Source organism: Scyliorhinus torazame, chromosome 6 (assembly GCF_047496885.1).
Source record: "Scyliorhinus torazame isolate Kashiwa2021f chromosome 6, sScyTor2.1, whole genome shotgun sequence".
Taxonomy (NCBI): domain Eukaryota; kingdom Metazoa; phylum Chordata; class Chondrichthyes; order Carcharhiniformes; family Scyliorhinidae; genus Scyliorhinus; species Scyliorhinus torazame.
The window spans coordinates 27,402,265-27,410,322 of NC_092712.1; the positions used below are offsets into that span (position 1 = coordinate 27,402,265).

The 8,058-nt window shown below is 49.5% G+C and overlaps 1 long non-coding RNA gene across 2 annotated transcripts in view; it reads right to left on the minus strand.

Annotated features, from left to right (window-relative positions):
• Positions 1–2,512, minus strand: part of LOC140425691 (uncharacterized) — a 71,810-nt gene extending 69,298 nt beyond the window's left edge. For both annotated transcript variants that reach the window (XR_011947922.1, XR_011947923.1), the window contains exon 1: positions 2,439–2,512. This is a non-coding gene — a long non-coding RNA (uncharacterized lncRNA). The remainder of the gene's footprint in view (positions 1–2,438) is intronic.
• Between the last annotated feature and the right edge of the window lie 5,546 nt (positions 2,513–8,058).

An 8,058-nucleotide genomic window follows, 5' to 3' on the forward strand; every position in this document is an offset into this window, starting at 1 on the left:
AAAATGGCCACCGATTCCCCCTTTTGCCGGGGGCTAGCATGCCGGCAGTGTAGAGCACCCGGCTCTAGTTGCCGATACGGCCCGGAGAATTGCCGGATCCGTGGCTGCGCGTGCGCACGGCGGTGGCCTGCAGAGGGCGCGCCATGCTACATGGCGGAGGCTGCTCACGGGACCTGGCCCGCGAGATAGTGCCCCCCTTTGGCTGGCTCGCGCGCCCCGTACCATTCCCCCACAGTGCCCCCAGCCTCTAATAAAGTCCCCCTGCCCGCGAATCGGTCCTCCCCAGACTGTGGTGGCGCTAAACTGAGTCCGCAGCCGCCACGCTGAGTTCCCGATGGATGAGACCACATGTGATCGATGCCGTTGAGAACTCGGCCGGTCGGGGACGGAGCATCGGGGGGCGGGCAGCGGGCAATGTCCTGAGGCCGTCGATACATCCCGCGGTGTACCCTCCGAGTACGCCGCTTTGGAGGGGGCGGAGCATCGCGAAAGCGGCGCCGCTCCCGATTCGGTCGGGAACTGTGATCCTCCGGCCGATCGCCGAATGCAATTTTGGCATCGGCAACCGGAGAATCCAGCTCATGATCTCTGCCACCTAGAAGGACAAGGGCAGCAGCTATATGGGAACACTGGCTATTCCCCTCCAAGTCACTCACTATCCTGATTTGGAAATCCTGATCTGGTGAACTGGTGCGACGACAGTAATCTCTCCCTCAATGTCAACAAAATGAAGGAGATTGTCATTGACTTCAGGAAGCGTAGTGGAGAACATGCCCCTGTCTACATCAATGGGAACGGAGTAGAAAGGGTCGAGAGCTTCAGGTTTTTAGGTGTCCAGATCACCAACAGCCTGTCCTGGTCCCCCCATGCCGACACTATAGTTAAGAAAGCCCACCAACAACTCTACTTTCTCAGAAGACTAAGGAAATTTGGCATGTCAGCTACGACCCTCACCAACTTCTACAGATGCCCCATAGAAAGCATTCTTTCTGGTTGTATCACAGCTTGGTATGGAGCCTGCTCTGCCCAAGACCGCAGGAAACTACAAAAGGTTGTGAATGTAGCCCAGTCCATCACGCAAACCGGCCTCCCATCCATCGACTCTGTCTACAATTCCCGTTGCCTCGGAAAGGCAGCCAGCATAATTAAGGACCCCACGCACCCCGGACATACTCTCTTCCACCTTCTTCAGTCAGGAAAAAGATACCAAAGTTTGAGGTCACGTACCAACCGACTCAAGAACAGCTTCTTCCCGACTGCCATCAGACTTTTGAATGGACCTACCTCATATTAAGTTGATCTTTTCTCTACACCTCGCTATAACTGTAACATTATATTCTGCAGTCCCCTTCCTTCCCTATGTACGGTATGCACTGTTTGTACAGCATGCAAGAAACAATATTTTTCACTGTACACTAATACAGTTGACAATAGTAAATCAAATCAAATCAAAATATATCGCCGTTCTTTCCCTGTCACCGGATTAAAATCCTGGAACTCCCTCCCTAACAGCATTGTGGATGTACCTACACCACATAGACTGCAGCGGTTCAAGAAAGTGGCTCAGCGCCACCTTCTCAAGGGCAATAAATAATGGCCTAGCCGGTAACTCCAACAACCCTAGAAACAATAAAACACACATTGAAAGAGGAGTTAAACCAGGGTCTGCCTGATGGATTCTAACGCTATGTCACAGAAACTATCGGTGGAAGCCATGGCCTGGACTGGAGAGGGAGCAAAATCAGGAGTGAACAGAGATTTCGAAAATATATTTCTGGTATAGGCACGATTAATGTTTAAACAACGATAAAAATTACACCCTGTTTCAGGTCTTTTCTGATGCAGAATTCGCTGCTGGCAAGTTAGCGTTCGAAATGAAATGAAATGAAAATCGCTTATTGTCACAAGTAGGCTTCAAATGAAGTTACTGTGAAAAGCCCCTAGTCGCCACATTCTGGCGCCTGTTCGGGGAGGCTGGTACGGGAATTGAACCGTGCTGCTGGCCTGCCTTGGTCTGCTTTCAAAGCCAGCGATTTAGCCCTGTGCTAAACCAGCCTGGCACTGTGAGAGGCATCAACGAAAACAACTTGCATTTACAGAGCCACCAGGATTATTACCAGACTGAAGGTTAACACTGTCCTGTTCTTATTTAGCATTCAAAATGCATGCACAATGCATGCAATCCCCAGCAGGAAGAGGATACGAGGTTGATTTACAGTCACTGCTACCTCCACCACCAACCCACCCACCCCAATACCAAAACACACACACGCCCACACCAGTACCCCACAAACAGACCCACACCTACACACCCACCCACACCTACACACACACCCACCCACACCAACACACACACACCCATGCACTAAACCAAGGACGGAGCAATTAAATCACAAAGTTCATCAGAATATTTTGGACGGTAGGAATGAGCTTCATACCTTGTACAATAAAGTGTGTCCAATTGTGAGGTGTTTTGCTTGTTAAGGCTTGCCACTTAACCACCTGAGGCACATTGAAGGGACGATGTTAACCCCTTACCCTCTGACAGGAATGCAAAAGCAACGGCATATTTGTGTGAGAGCCTTTGACATGTTTTCCAGAGACATGTGAGGAACTGAAGGCTATAGAAAGGTGGAGCGTTGTCCTCCTATCACCGCTGTAATCTCAGTGCGGAAATCAGAGGAAAAGTTTCCGGACTCATACGTCTCCAAGGTCTAACTTCACATGGATTTGGTAAGACGCGGAGATACTTGAACTGCACTTGAACCCGAGTGATGCGCAGTGCTCCAAATCAAACACTTCTTTATTCTCATGGTCAAACAAACATTGACTGCTTAAATCCTGAGCCAGCTTTCAGAAGCAACAATGAGACTTACTTGGTTACTTAATTCAACACAGATGTGAATAATCGTATTGGGGTTAAGGCAGGCAAGCAGCCCTGGTTTCGGGAATTGTCTGTGGAGTTTAAATTGGAATTCTAACCTTGACAAAGCAGGATTGATGGGGTATGATTGGCCGGAATAATACTTCTGTGATATTTTAGGTTATGTAAGTTTGTGGATTTATGCTTTAATGGTGGTGCAAGTAAAATAAGGCCATTCAGCCCATCATCTTTGTGCCTAGAGCACGGGAGCTATACACTCTCCTACTCTTTCCCTGCGTCCTTTTATATTCCTGCTTTTTCAATATTTACTCAGTTTCTGTTTAAATGATTTTCTAATCCCCTCCTCAATTGTCACTTGTGTGAAGTATTACAGATTAAAAAATAATTCTTCCTGTAATCATATTGCCTTTTTTCACCAATGTGTAATCAGGAAAGGCAATATTTTATTGTTTATCCTCTCTTCACCCTTTATTTTGTTGGGTTCCTTTTAACATTCCCTATTTCAATGAAATGTTTTTGGCTTTAATTTCCATTCCTGATGTAAGGCATGCCGGCCTTCATTGGCCGGGGCATTGAGTATAAGAATTGGCAAGTCATGTTGCAGCTGTATAGGACCTTAGTTAGGCCACACTTGGAGTATAGTGTTCAATTCTGGTCGCCACACTACCAGAAGGATGTGGAGGCTTTAGAGAGGGTGCAGATGAGATTTACCAGGATGTTGCCTGGTATGGAGGGCATTAGTTATGAGGAGCGGTTGAATAAACTCGGTTTGTTCTCACTGGAACGACGGAGGATGAGGGGCGACCTGATAGAGGTCTACAAAATTATGAGGGGCATAGACAGAGTGGACAGTCAGAGGCTTTTCCCCGGGGTAGAGGGGTCAATTACTAGGGGGCATAGGTTTAAAGTGAGAGGGGCAAGGTTTAGAGTAGATGTACGAGGCAAGTTTTTTTATGCAGAGGGTAGTGGGTGCCTGGAACTCGCTACCGGAGGAGGTGGTGGAAGCAGGGACGATAGTGACACTTAAGGGGCATCTTGACAAATACATGAATAGGATGGGAATAGAGGGATACGGACCCAGGAAGTGTAGAAGATTGTAGTTCAGACGAGCAGCATGGTCAGCGCAGGCTTGGAGGGCCGAAGGGCCTGTTCCTGTGCTGTACTTTTCTTTGTTCTTTGTTCTTAATTTGAGTGGATCTCCCAGGCCCCTTTCCAGACAATGTCCTTCCTTCAACTGGATACAAAAACTGCACTCGACCCCCTCATTGTTTCCTAATCAAAGGCTCAACAAATTCGACAACATGCCTCCGATTAAAACTCCAAGGGCGCGATTTAATGGCTGCGTTGCGCTGAAGCGAGAGTGCAACGAGGCCGTTAGATCGCGGGAGAGGCCGAAAACGAGAACCGTGCCAGGCGCCGATCGGTTTGCGATCTAATAGGCCCTCTCTCGTTGACGAAATCGGGATCCTCCTGTAGCGTGGCGAGAAACCAATAATCACCACTTTAGCCCAATCTCTGGGGGTGGCACGGTAGCCCTGCTGCCTCACGGCCCCAAGGACCCCGGTTCGATCCCGGTCCTGGGTCACTGCTCGTGTGGGGTTTGCACATTCTCCCCGTGTCTGCGTGGGTCTCACCCCCACAACCCAAAGATGTGCAGGTTAGGTGGATTGGCCACGCTGTAGCCACCTAAAATGGCCGATTCCCGAGTAAAATGGTCAAACCCCGATCTAAAATGGCGAACGAAAGAGGCTGATGGGAAAATCAGCCAACAGGACTCAAACAGACGGCTGCAGGCAAAACAGGGTATTCGGCTCTGAGGAAATCGGCCCAGACCGATACCTGCAACCATTAACAGCACAACAACCCAGCCATCTGCATAGTAAGCAGCCATCCCCGGGAACAATTGCTACAAATTCGCAATTGAAAGCCAATCCAGACTTTTCGGCGCCAGCAGTGGCTGAGACCAAGAAAGGTGGACGACCACCCCCCGATCAAGGAATCGCCCCATCATTGGAGCATATCGAACCAAGTGATTGGGACCAAGTCCAATCACTTGGAACCAGGGTCAAGGTCCGCCCTGAGAGGCGGGAAGCCCCTAGGGACTATAAAAATAGGGGCCAAGTTCAGATCAACCCTTCTTCTCCTACTCGCAACCTTCGAGACCCTTCGACGAAGAAACAAGTAAGTCTTACCCCAGCGATCGCTACCAGATAGGTGTTCCAGACTATCGACTCGTACCAGCCTTTTTGAATCCCGCAGGCCAGACCCAATTCGATAGACCATTCGTTTCCCTGACCTGGTGGGCCATCACCAAAGTTAAGTATTGGCCTTTAGTGGTAGGTAATAGTCTAGGAGTAGGATTATTGTATAAGTATTTATTGCTGTATATAATAAATGATCGTTGATTTAACTTTTACTGAGCGGTGTGCTGCATTATTAATCATTACTTGAGCTTGAACCACGTGGCGGTATCAGAAAGATACCTGCCGACTCGTGAGCAAAGGTGACAGAATTAGAGCTAATAAAACTAAGGCTAATAAGAGCAACAACGCTTAATTGCCCCTTAAATTGGAAAAAGAAATTGGATACTCTAAATTAAAACAAAAATAAATGTAAAAATAAGCCCAATCTCCATGCAATTAACGGTAGCGACCCAGTATCTAATGGCCCCTGCTATCCACCCTCCTCCCCAGCAAGTGGCCACATGGGTGCCGATTAGCACTCCTTTTTAAACATGTGAAGCTGGCGGAAGGGCTGCAATCGGGATCCGAGGAGGTGAGTAACCATCTTCGCTTGTGGAAAATGGGCCTAGGGGCAATGGGGTTGCTGACCCTGTGCTCGGAGGGTGGGCTGGGCGAGCCCCCGGGGGGGGGGGGGGGGGCGGTCTCAGTTGGGGTGGTCCGCCATCAGCGGTGGAGGGTCTGCGGAGATAGGGGTGTGCCCGCCCATGGCCTGGAAGGAGGGGTGGCGATGGGTGACTCAGCACCCGCATGTCCGCCATGTCACCCCCTGGATTGTGCGTACCCGTTCCGGGGGCAGCCCCAGCCCCTGCCTGTCGGCCCCTCCGACCACCCATACAGAGGGTAGTGGGTGCCTGGAACTCGCTGCCGGAGGAGGTGGTGGAAGCAGGGACGATAGGGACATTTAAGGGGCATCTTGACAAATACATGAATAGGATGGGAATAGAAGGATACGGACCCCGGAAGTGTAGAAGATTGTAGTTTAGTCGGGCAGCATGGTCGGCACGGGCTTGGAGGGCCGAAGGGCCTGTTCCTGTGCTGTACTTTTCTTTGTTCTTTGTATAACTCCCACTGACCGTGGAGGCTGTAGGCCACGCGACTGAAGCCTATTGCTAATTGGGAATTGGATATCATAGTAAAGTGAGCACTTCACAGCTCCCAAGTGGATTCCTATGGGTCAATGGGCCATGCAGCATGTGGGGGTTATTGCCTCGTGATGCCTGGATATTGTACCTGAATATAAAACTAAAATATTGGGGTTTCGGCCCAGTATCTGAGCCGCTGTTGGGGTCTAGCCTGGGATTGTAATATCATGGCTGACCATCCAACTCAATACCCTAATCCCGCTTTCCCCAAACTGCTTCTTCAAAACATACAATGCTTTGGCCTCAACTACTTGTGTGGTAATGAACTCCACAGGCTCACCACTCTCAGGCTGAAGACCTTTTTCCTCATCTCTGTCCTAAACCGTCTACCCACTAGTTGTGGACACCCCCCACCATCAGGGACATCTGCCCCGTCCTGTTAGACTTTTATAGGTTTCTACGAGATCCCCCCCTCATTCTTTTGAACTCCAGCGAATGCAGTCCTAACTGGCTCATTATCTCCTCACGCGTCAGTTCTGCCATCCCAGGAATCAGCCTGGTTGTAAGTTTCCAAAGCCTATAGGAGCTCCGGGATCACTGCTGCCCAGTAAACTTTGACCTTTATCTCGGAGTGGGATCCTGTTCCTCAGGTTACACCTTTCCTCAGTCTGAGCTGGCACTTTGGAGAGGCAACGATGAAGTCTATAGCACACGTCTGCCTTTGATGTGAGGAGGCTCCCAAGATATGGAAAGTGCTCCACATTTTCCTGCATTGTGTTATTTTTTATTTTAAAAAAATAAAATTAGAGTACCCAATTCTTTTTTTTTTCCAATTAAGGGGCTGTAGCCCTACCTGGGATGGTCACTTACAACAAGAAACATGGACGTTCGCAAAGCCCAACGGGAAATATGGACAATGTAAGGTTCAGGCAGGCACAGAGCCTGAATGTATATTCGTGAGCAAAGAGAGCATCGAAACCCCCAACCCATTCGCATTTTGATGGCCCATTTCCGTAAGACAAAGGATTGATACTCGGGTAACCGATACAAGCCCAGACATTTCGGCGCCACTCCCTGTACTCAGGAAGCATCAACAACCGGGTCAGTGACCGCTTCGGACACGCCCGGCCATCAAGGCACCCGCCCCTTTATTGGCTCAGATCGAAGGCAGTGATCGAGAACTGCCCAATTAGTGGGCTCCAAACCTACGGACCGCCCAAAAGAGCGCAAAACTCTCCAGGGATGAAGAGAGAGACACTGCCATGCGTTCGATCTCTTGCCACCAGAAGCAAGTTCCAAGTTCAACGCTCGCTACCAGACGGATGAGCCCAGCTGAACAGCAGTTACTTCTCCAGACCCAGCAGATCCAGATTCGAACAAAGGCCACTGTTCCTCTAACCTAAGCCGGGTGCCTGAAGTTAAGTACAGGTTGTTATAGTTGTTAGGTGTAGTTTAACTAGTAGTGTTTATGTTGCATGTGTAAGATAATCTTGTGTGTAAATAAAGTACCATTGATTTTGAACTAACTAACTGGTTGTTTGGCTCTTTGATCGATACCCGGTTGAACCGTGTGGCGGTTTCATTTGATACCTGGCGACTCTGAGAGCGTATCATATTCATATCCAGATAAACAAAGGGCAACCTTATTGACTGCCATATTTACAGCAGGTAAAAAAAGGCAACAGGGCAATTTAGCCGGTTCAATCCACCTACCTTACACATCTTTGGGTTGTGGGGGAGAATGTGCAAACTCCACACGGACAGTAACCCAGAGCCGGGATCGAACCTGGGACCTCGGCACCGTGTGACTGCAGTGCTACCACTGCGCCACCCTGCTGCCCCCAGCATC